The sequence below is a fragment of the Dermacentor albipictus genome, unplaced genomic scaffold (assembly GCF_038994185.2).
Source record: "Dermacentor albipictus isolate Rhodes 1998 colony unplaced genomic scaffold, USDA_Dalb.pri_finalv2 scaffold_17, whole genome shotgun sequence".
NCBI classification, from domain to species: Eukaryota; Metazoa; Arthropoda; class Arachnida; order Ixodida; family Ixodidae; genus Dermacentor; species Dermacentor albipictus.
The window spans coordinates 6745418-6755785 of record NW_027225571.1 but is presented as its reverse complement, the minus strand read 5'-3'; the positions used below and the strand labels follow the sequence as shown (position 1 = coordinate 6755785).

Below are 10368 nucleotides of genomic sequence, written 5' to 3'. Positions count from 1 at the left end.
GATTGGCTTCTTATGTACCACTTTCTTCCGTACCCTCCTCAGGTCTAGCCTAATTCGAGATCTTACCATCCAATAGTTCCTGCAGCGCACCTTGCCGAGCACGTCCACATCTTGTATGATGCCAGGGTCAACGCAGAGTATGAAGTCTATTTCAAATCTAGTCTCGCCGTTCTGGCTCCTCCACTTCCACTTTCGGTTATCCCGCTTGCGGAAGAAGGTATTCACTACCCGCATAAAGTTCTGTTCTGTTAACTCTACTAATAATTCTCCCCTGATATTCTTAGAGCCTTTGCCGTATTCCCCCACTGACTTGTTTCGAGCCTGTTTCTTGCCTACCATGGCATTGAAGTCGCCCATCAGTATAGTGTATTTTGTTTTGACTTTACCCATCGCCAAATCTACGTCTTCATAGAAGCTTTCAACTTCCTGGTCATCATGACTGGATGTAGGGCGTAGACCTGTACGACCTTCAATTTGTACCCCTTAGTAAGTTTCACAACAAGACCTGCCACCCTCTCGTTAGTGCTATAGAATTCCTGTATGTTACCAGCTGTATCCTTATTAATCATGAATCCGACTCCTAGTTCTCGTCTCTCCGCTAAGCCCCAGTAGCACATGACGGGCCCGCTTTTCAGCACTGTATACGCTTCTTTCGTCCTCCTAACTTCACTGAGCCTATCTTCACTGCGCTGAATACGGGCTAAATAAAACTTTTTCCGAGCTTGCGAATATGCGCAAACTTCCTCGAGCGGCCAGTCGCGCGGCAATTTTGCAAGTATTCGCCAGCTTCTTTCTCGCAAGCAGGGGGTGCTGGACAGAGAAGTACGACGCAGGTGTGTGAGGTCTCATGTTTCTGATTTCCTGGACAAAGATGTGATCGAGCGCACCTCCAGTCCTTGCCATTGGTACAATGTCGAGGGAGGCCAGCTCGGTGCCATACGCCTTCCTAGTGTATACGGCGGAAACCACGCGTTTCGGAGCTTCAAGACATTGATGTCCAAGTTCCCGCACAGAGCTAGGGGTATTTCTCGTTCCCAACTGTTGTACGAAGGTGTGAACGCAGTCTTCGTGTAAGCTATCAGGTGCACCATGTTTTAGATGGCCCTGGGACTAACGGGCAAGGTGCCAACGGCGATGTTTTCGTCGTTGTAAGTTACGTGATCCGTGGATATAAGCACGTACCCAGGGAGCGGGGGGCGTGCTGGAGGGGGACCCCCTAAAACTAAGCGGCATATCCCTCCCCCGCTACCCACGCCGCCATTTTTCACACACATTCCTAAAACGCCGCCAGATCATTGTGGAGACTCGTCAGCTATTCGGCGGTCACCATTTTGCTGCCTTTTTCACTGCTTATGGATGGCGGTAGTTACCGGCGTTTCCTGTGGTGTGAAATCCAGTTTTCTCGTCGATTCGTTGTCCGCGCAGTTAATTCTAGATGCGTTCAGTTTTCACCATCTATTTCAACAGTCACACGCATCGCTGTTACTTCTTTAGTTCAACCTTCTTTGTTTAGACTGATCCAGTGACCAGGAAACGGATTCAGTTCGTAGTCAGCTCGTCCATATGCTCGTAGAATGAGTTGCGGCCGGAGACAGACCGCTTTAGTTTAGCGTTTGTAACCAAACGTAAACGCACTACGTATGTAAAGAAATAGCACTGTCATCACTGCGCATGTTCTTGTTGGGTTTCTGCAGTTTACGTGCGCTATGATAACGTACGTTATATGGCGTGTGTAGCGTTCGAATGTTTACGTACGCTAAGAAATAGCGTTGTCGAACATGGCGGCACCCTTGGCTCACGCCTCAGGGTGAATTCTAGTGATGGCTGCGCTCTGATTCGCGTTGATCGCCAGTAACTATTGAAATGAGCTTTCGCTTTCTCTAAACTCGCCTGAAACGTTAGTTATGAGCGCATAGCGCGTCCAATTTCTGAGATCGTAAAGCGAATCAGGGGCCCGTACGCAGCGGGACGCGTCGACATAACAACAACAGGACGATTGGCAATTGATTGGCTTGGCTTGGATAAGTTCGGCACGAGGCATCAGACGGCGTCCCGTTTTATAACGTCTTTATTACGTTTGCGTTCGCGTACGGTAAACTAAAAGCCTTGAAAGGATGGGCACCGTAACGTCCCGCAAAGGTGATTACGTTTAACGTACGTAAAGCAACCAACACTATTCCAAGACTGTCTAATGCCAGTTACGTTTAACTTTTCCTTTTGATTCATTATTTCCTCCAGTGACGGCTCGCCGCGACACTGGCATACCCTCGGAACCAGAGACCCGTGATATACGTTAGATAAGGTGGAAAATAAAATCATGCGAAACAGCGTCTATGATCAAATCCTGCAATATCCGTTAAACACATAGGCAATATCAATGTCGCCGGTTACCTCATCTGGTTTTTATGTAATTGTACAGCACTTTTCATGGAAAATAGTCAACTGGAAATAATAGTCGCAAGGAGTTGAGAAATTAAGCGATCTACTGAAGGATGGAGATAGCCGAGGCAACACCCAAACAAGAAGGAAAAACAAAAATAACAAATTTAACCGTTATTTCTGAAACTATTTGTGGATCAACGGCTTTTTATTTAGAAAGGAAGTAGCGAAAACACCGCCGGAAATGGAGTAGGAATCCGTGTGTTTTAAATGACGCTTCTACCATTATCAGTCTAACCACCTGACGTAGCCAATTCTCTGCTATGCTTATGTGGGTGTTTTTCTAAGATTCCTTGGTGGGCGGAGTACGTCTAGAACCACAGAGTCCTGCGCTCCAAGCAGTTGTACGGGACTGTCAGCCACGCATCATTACGCAACTTCCCAAATGACAATACGAGTCGGTTTTGGCGTTTAACTTGGTAAGCAGTAAACGAGCGATCCAAAAGAACTGTGATTCTTCCACAAATATATATTTCTCTGTATTTCTTCGAGAGCCAAAAAAAAAAAACGCTACTAGAATACGGTATTCTACACTTTTGCTCGTTTACTTGTTCTTGGCAGTGTTCTTCCTGCGCTTCTTTCCTGCGCGAGTACGTTTGATGTGGTTCCTTGTTTGTAAAGCAAATGAGAGTTCTATCTCGCTGGCGTACACATGCGAGATACACCGTATTCTATTGCGCTTTTGCGGGATTACGCGTTTTCATGGCGAACGGTCGCATTATTCCCGATAACACCAGTAAAGGTACCCCCCCTTCCCTTTATTTCCACAGAAAAGTTACCTTGCCGCCCCCCCCCCCCCTCACACACACACACATAGAAAAACATCCTGCGTACGTGCCTGCGTGGATATCTCCCCTACACTGCTATACACTAGCGTATCGTAAACGGGGGGCGACAAACGTAGCGTAATGGATTCGACCGCGAAATGGCGCATGGCAGCGTTCCTGTACACGGCGACGCCACCGCGCCTTGACTGCATTCTGTGCCCGACGTGGACACAACCGTTGGTGGTTGCGAGGTGGTCCGTCCGAGAGCGCGAGGACACCTCCCTCTACGGAGTCTCCCTCGAAGTGAAGCGGTTGAAGGCACTCTTGTGTTTCTTGAGGGCGACTCAAATATGTGAAGGAATTGTACTTGCTCAGGCCCTCCGCGTGTGTGTGCGAGCTCTCCACGCCTCCCCTTCCTCTTCCACGCCTCCCCTTCCTCTTCATCTCTCTATCGCACCTTTCTATCACCTCTTTCCCGTCCCCCCGAGTAGCGTAGGGAACCAGACGCATTTCTAGCTAACATCCCTGCCTTCTCTATTTATTTCCTCCTCCGTCGAGGTGCCCATAACGTTTGCATAGGTCGACTGCACGTTGATGGCGACGAGAATGACGTACTTCTCAAAGATGAGTGTGTCGAAAAACTCCTGGGCCTGCTCCATGATCGTGTGGAGTCTTTACTTTGCGAGTCCAATTATTTCGTCGACAAGGTAGCGGTGAGCAGAGCCTGCCGTGTGGTGTCCCCATAATAGAGACGTTTAGCTTGTACGCTATTCCGGTAAACGGGAGCGGTTTGGGCGGATTACCGGATGGTCGGGGCGTAAACGTGAGTGGTGAAGCCGCCTGGTGTTGTAGAGCTCAACCAGACAAACGCATAGCTAAAACTGCCGTAACTCACCATATCCTGCTTCGCCACTCGTGCAAATTTTTGGCAGCGGCGTAATTGTGAACACGATTATGCCACTGTCGAAAATTTACGCCAGCAGCTAAGCAGAATACAGTAATTAGCTCTGTGTTTGTGTGGTTGAGCTTTGCGCCACCAGCTGGCGCCACCGATCGGGCCGCTCACCTGGACGCCCCCGCTAAACCGGAACACCGCCCGCGCTTGCCCGGATACCGGACACGCTAAAGGTCTCTAATAGAGACGTTTAGCTTGTACGCTAATCCGGTAAACGGGAGCGGTTTGGGCGGGTTACCGGATGGTCGGGGCGTAAACGAGAGCGGTGAAGCCGCCTGGTGTTGTAGAGCTCAACCAGACAAACGCATAGCTAAAACTGCAGTAACTCACCATATCCTGCTTCGCCACTCGTGCAAATTTTTGGCAGCGGCGTAATTGTGAACACGATTACGCCACTGTCGAATATTTACCCCAGCAGCTAAGCAGAATACAGTAATTAGCTCCGTGGTTGTGTGGTTGAGCTTTGCGCCACCAGCTGGCGCCACCGATCGGGCCGCTCACCTTTACGCCCCCGCTAAACCGGAAAACCGCCCGCGCTTTCCCGGATACCGGACGCGCTAAAGGTCCCTAATGTCACTTGAGCGCTCTCCTGGCTTTTGTCAGGTGCAAGGCGTCAGGGCTGGTTCCCCGTGACATCGCCATGTATACGCGAGCTTCAAGAGATGCTTGCGGTGGTACACCACCTCCTCGTAACCACTGCGGGGATTGTTGAAGATTCCGGCGATTGAACGCGATGGAGGGAGAGAAAGCCTTAAAGAAAGTGTAAATTAGGGTAAAGCAGAAATTGTTTGACAATTACGAAAAAAATGTAGAAAGCTTGCAAGACCCTGAGGACAACCTACTCAGGGTCTTCCAAGCTTTCTTCATAAGTCACATTACACACACGGCACCGTACCTCAAATGGAGCAAAATTGAAAAGAACAAGCTCGACACGCTCATCAGGTCCGGCATCAAAAGAATACTCGGTATCCCACAATCCGCTAGCACAGTAAAACTACTTCAACTCGGAATTCACAATACCACAGACGAATTAATTGAAGCGCAGTTTATTGCACAGATCTCCAGGCTTTCGTCAACTAAGCCGGGAATCAAAATTCTCGATGAAGCTGGTCAACTCCCTATACAGGCACCGCTCGACAGACACCCCCTGTCTAAATTAGCCCGTGAAGGTATAAAGGTTGAGCCCGTGCCGAGGAACATCCACCCAATATATAACGCAGGTCGCAGAAGAGCGCGGGCTAGAACCATCCTTCGACGAATCGATCCTTACGGGGCAGACGCATTCTTCGTCGACGCCGCCAAATATGGCAGAGAAGACAGGTTTGCAATCACGGTCGTTGACGCGCGCGGAGCACTTATCAGCGCCGCATCAATTTACGCTAAACACGCGAATGAGGCGGAGGAAACCGCGATAGCCCTGGCTCTTCAAGCCGCAAAAGGCCCGGCGACCATTTTCTCCGACTCGCGCACGGCGGTTAGGGCTTTCTCGTCCGCTCTAGTTTGTAAACAGTCAGCCGACATCGACAACAGATCCTTTCGTATTACTACGCGAGAACACATTGGAGGTCATACATTAGCGTGGTTCCCGGCGCACATGAACGATGTAACTAATCAAGCGGGTTGCAACCCTAACGAGCGGGCCAACTGCCTGGCGCGTGAATTCACGAATCGCGCCCGAGATAATGGTCCGGCTCTCCCGCAGGATTGCACCTTCAAAGATAATCTTACGACCTTTCATGAAATTACATCACATTACAGACAAAGCAGGAGAAAATTCCCTCCCCCCAGCCCGAAAGTGAACAGGGCTCAGGCTGTTACTTTCAGACTTTTACAGACGAGATCCTACCTCACCCCTAGAGCGCTGAGTTGGATAGACCCCAACTTCCCGCAATCGTGCTCCAAATGCGGTCACGCGTGCTGCTCCTTCGACCACATGCTCTGGCTGTGCCCGTAGAACGCGGGCTCCGACTTTCATAACAAGTCCAAGTGGGACGCCTTGCTGAAGAGCTCGGATTTCACAAACCAACTACAGGCCGTCCAGAGGGCCCGCGACGTCGCGGAGAGTCACCGCCTCCCTGTCCCGTCGTGGGCGGAGCCACCAACTTGATCGGGGAGCCTTCGGTCCCCCCAATCGAGTTCCTAAGGACACTCTTAATAAAGTTCTTGTTACTGTAACTGTCTTATTTCGCAGAGGCTATTCAAGCTCGCCATGCTGCTTGCGGACAGAGTATTCTTCCTCATTTAGCTCCCGCAGCCACTAGCAGCAATGACCTGTTGGCAATGGTAGAACGTGTCGTTTCGAATCCTGTTTATTCAGCACAGCAGCCACGTGCTGCAGCGTACCAGTGGACCATGGACTACACATTGACACCTGTTTGCGGGAAAATGATTAGTCAGTTCGTTAGTTATTTATGATGTTAATAAGTTAGATAGCTAGACAGACAGGCAGACAGACAGGCGGAGAGACAGACAGGCGGACAGATAGATAGATAGATAGATAGATAGATAGATAGATAGATAGATAGATAGATAGATAGATAGATAGATAGATAGATAGATAGATAGATAGATAGATAGATAGATAGATAGATAGATAGATAGATAGATAGATAGATAGATAGATAGATAGATAGATAGATAGATAGATAGATAGATAGATAGATAGATAGATAGATAGATAGATAGATCCGGGAAAGTCTGTGAAGTACCCTAAGAATGATAATACCGTAAAGTGTACCGAAGCCGACCACGATGATTTCTATTGAGAAAATTTCTAATGCATCAGTGCAAGACGCACCCAGTGACGCATAGCCTAAAACAACAAATTTAAAATAAATTATGCTATTTTGTGAGATGGACCCCTCACAGAATCAACATATATCGAGGAGCCACGTTGCTTACAAATGAAGTCACAGATATCCACATCATCTGAGTACCCGTGCACAATAGCATTCACAGAAATGAACAAGCACCCCGTCCAGCTTATAACGCTTCAAACTCCCGCATAAGCATAGGAACAGCCATGCATAACAACTACCGACTGAACAGAACTGAAGTTTTCGAACTGGAGGAAACGAAATCAAGGCACAATAGGATCCACCTGCAGAATTTCTGTCAAGCCTCACACCCTCCAGGCATCTCACGGCGGGACTCCGTCGCCCTAGAAACCGATTGAGCGGCGAGAACCCCAGGTCTAACTTATCAATGGCAACCAGTGCACTGCAGTCCTGCCGCCGATCTTGACCGCCAACCAACATCGTAATCACAGCCACATCCTAGGATATGTTGCCTTCAAAGCGCACCACATATAAAGAATATTTTCTGAATTCGATTGAATTTCAGGGGTTTGCATGCTAAAACCACGATTTTATTATGAGGTGCGCCTCAGTGGAGCACTACGGATTAAGTTTCCCCCACGTGGGTTCTTTACGGTGCCCCCAATGCACTGGAAAGACTCGCTTCAGCATTTCGCGCCCATCGAAATGCTGCCGCCGTAGGCGGGTTCTCAACCCCGACCTCGTGCTTAGTAGCGCAAAACCATAGCCGGTAAGTCTACGCGGAGGGCCAGGACATTTGTGAGAATGACAAGCGTTCAACGGCTTCTACAACCTCTCTCCGTGACCCAGAGGACGATGCCCGTAAAGAATGCCGCATGTTGAAGAGCATACCCGTCGACTCGAAACTCCTTGGGTTTATAAAGAGCGACTATACAAGTAAATACACACAATTCGCCTAGGGGTGTGAGGACATGCATAAATTAATTTTGTTAATCTTCTGCTCTGCTGTTGCGTGTCTAGTTTTTGGTTCGTTAGTCTATAGTCAGTATCACTTCAGAAAACATTGCAGGCTGACTGACCATCTGACTGATCATCTTAAAAGTGTACAGCCTGCGCTATTTACTGAAGTGAGCTAGATGTGAGACGTCCTAACTGAAACTAAACACTAGATAAAGGCAGAAACTATCAAGTCGCATGGTATAGCTACAATCAGGTAAAGAGTAAACAAACTCAAGGGTATAGCAATATCAGCAAGTTATTACATCTTGACTTCCCGTACGTAACGGACGATAAACAAGGACGACAATACGGAGTGAAGAGGAGACAAAGTTCACAGCGGTTCATGTGTCCCCTCTTCTCCTTTTAATGGCTTTTTTCATTGTGAGCTAGGCATATATGAAGTCGAGATATGCCAGCGCATGTCTGTTATCATAACAAGGAATCCGCAAATTCCGACAATGCATTAAGGATTCCCCCCAAAAAAGTAAATATTCAGGCCAACTACAAACATCGCATAGGTGACAATATATTTTTTACAAACAGAAAAAAAAACGAAAAATCTCGCAGTAATTAGGTAAAAGGTCCCCACGAGTTCCAGCAAATCCCTACGGAAATATTCTACTCGGAAATGTCCGCTCCAATAGTGAGTTGCGTCATCCGTCGAACTTTCTCGAGGCGCGCCATTGGAAAAATTCGTCGCCCCCGCGCCGAACTCCACTGGTGGCACAGGGGCTGGGACTGCGCGGTGCTCCTGCGATGGTCAGGCGGTGGGCGGAGTCTTCCAGAACACGGGGCTGGTGTAAAGATCGCCTGGGATGACACGCCGTGCCAGCTGCGAGCTCGTTCCACCTCCTGTGGGTCAACGTCTTGGCTGCTGAAGCTGGAGCGAGAAGCGACGCCGTTGCTGCGTCTCCCGATCCACGACCAACATGACTTGGGAGATCTCTTCTCGTGTGATTTCCGCTGAAAAATTGAGATTTTGCACTGAATCAGAACATCTTCGTCACTGCTGCTAGATAGTTCTTCGCAGTTAGTTCGTTCTTTTGTATAATATTTCTCTTTCCCATAATTAATTTCTATACTGAACGCTCAAATAAAAAGTAAGTAACGAAACATCAAACAAATTAATTAATCTTTTATTTAAAGGCTAATCGAATAGCATTCATTTGTCCCGAGGCACTTATAGAAAAAAATTGTCCTTAAACTACAAGTGTTGACAAGAGCAAATGTCACCCAACCGGGATTGTCCACGTTTTACGAAGCAGAAACAACCTGCCAGTGCCAAACAACCAGTTACAAACAAAAGGCATCTGCTTCTTTCCGCTGCTAATTACAGTCAATAAAGCAAGGCTGCCACAATGAGAACACGTCCACACGAGGTGAGTGCAGTTGCGCTTCTGTTCCCTTTTTGTTTGGCGATCTGCCGCGCATGAAAAACAATTTGAGCAAGTTTCGACATGCCCGCTGAACAGGTTAAAGGACCTTGCGCACCCACTGTAAAATGGACATGCACGTTTCTATTGGGATTAGCGCTACACGCGAAGGAGTATTCGATATAGCCCTAAAATTGCTTCGCGCAACGATTGCCACGGGCCTTGGTGCACGGTGCCACCTAGATGAAGGCGACATCTCTCCAAAGCATTGCATGAAGGATACTTTTAAACTATCTCTCTCAGAAATGTTAGGCTTTCGCTGATAGAAAACGTACGAATATTCTCCTGTTTGCTGTTCCGTTGACAAAGACGCGCGGGTAGGGGTCTCGGGAACAATGGAACGGCGACACGTGGCAGCCGCCAGAAGGAAAGGTCCCGAGATCCATGCCGCGTTTCGTCCACCCAAGAGAAGGTTGAGACCGAGGGCCGCCGTGCGCGGGCACTGTCGCTGATCCCTGAGCTCGGCCACAGCCGTCGTCTTGTTGAGCGGCGGGGCGAAATCCGTGGCCAGCCGTCTTTGCATCCTGGTGCAAAGTAGTGGCATCGGATTGCGGCCGTTGCATCATGATTGGCAGGAGGCGTCGCAAGAGTATACCTCGACGGAAAAGGAGTTCCCGCTGGTCGCATCCTAGAAACGTCGCCGGATTATTCAGATGAAGCACGGTGAGACGATGGCGTCTAGTTGCTGCCAAAGAACGGAGGCGCGTGCCCAATGCACGAGACAGGCTGCATTCTTCTTTTTCTTCCACTCACGCGCATAGAACGCATTCGAGGAAATATCTTCTGAAGACTACAGGGGATTATTGTAGTTATTATTATTATTATTATTATTATTATTATTATTATTATTATTATTATTATTATTATTATTATTATTATTATTATTATTATTATTATTATTATTATTAGCTTAGAAAACATGTCCGTTATGTAGTTCCGCGTTCAGCCACAAGGTATGGCGCGGCCAGACGCTGTGCTTATGTGCCTGACATATTTAA

The 10368-nt window shown here is 48.2% G+C and overlaps 1 long non-coding RNA gene across 1 annotated transcript; it reads right to left on the bottom strand.

Annotated features, from left to right (window-relative positions):
- Positions 1 to 8447: 8447 nt before the first annotated feature.
- Positions 8448 to 10076, bottom strand: LOC139051993 (uncharacterized). The gene is made up of 2 exons (XR_011509647.1): positions 9646 to 10076; positions 8448 to 8900 (listed from the first exon to the last, which is right to left on the bottom strand). It is a non-coding gene; the product is annotated as an uncharacterized lncRNA (long non-coding RNA).
- Between the last annotated feature and the right edge of the window lie 292 nt (positions 10077 to 10368).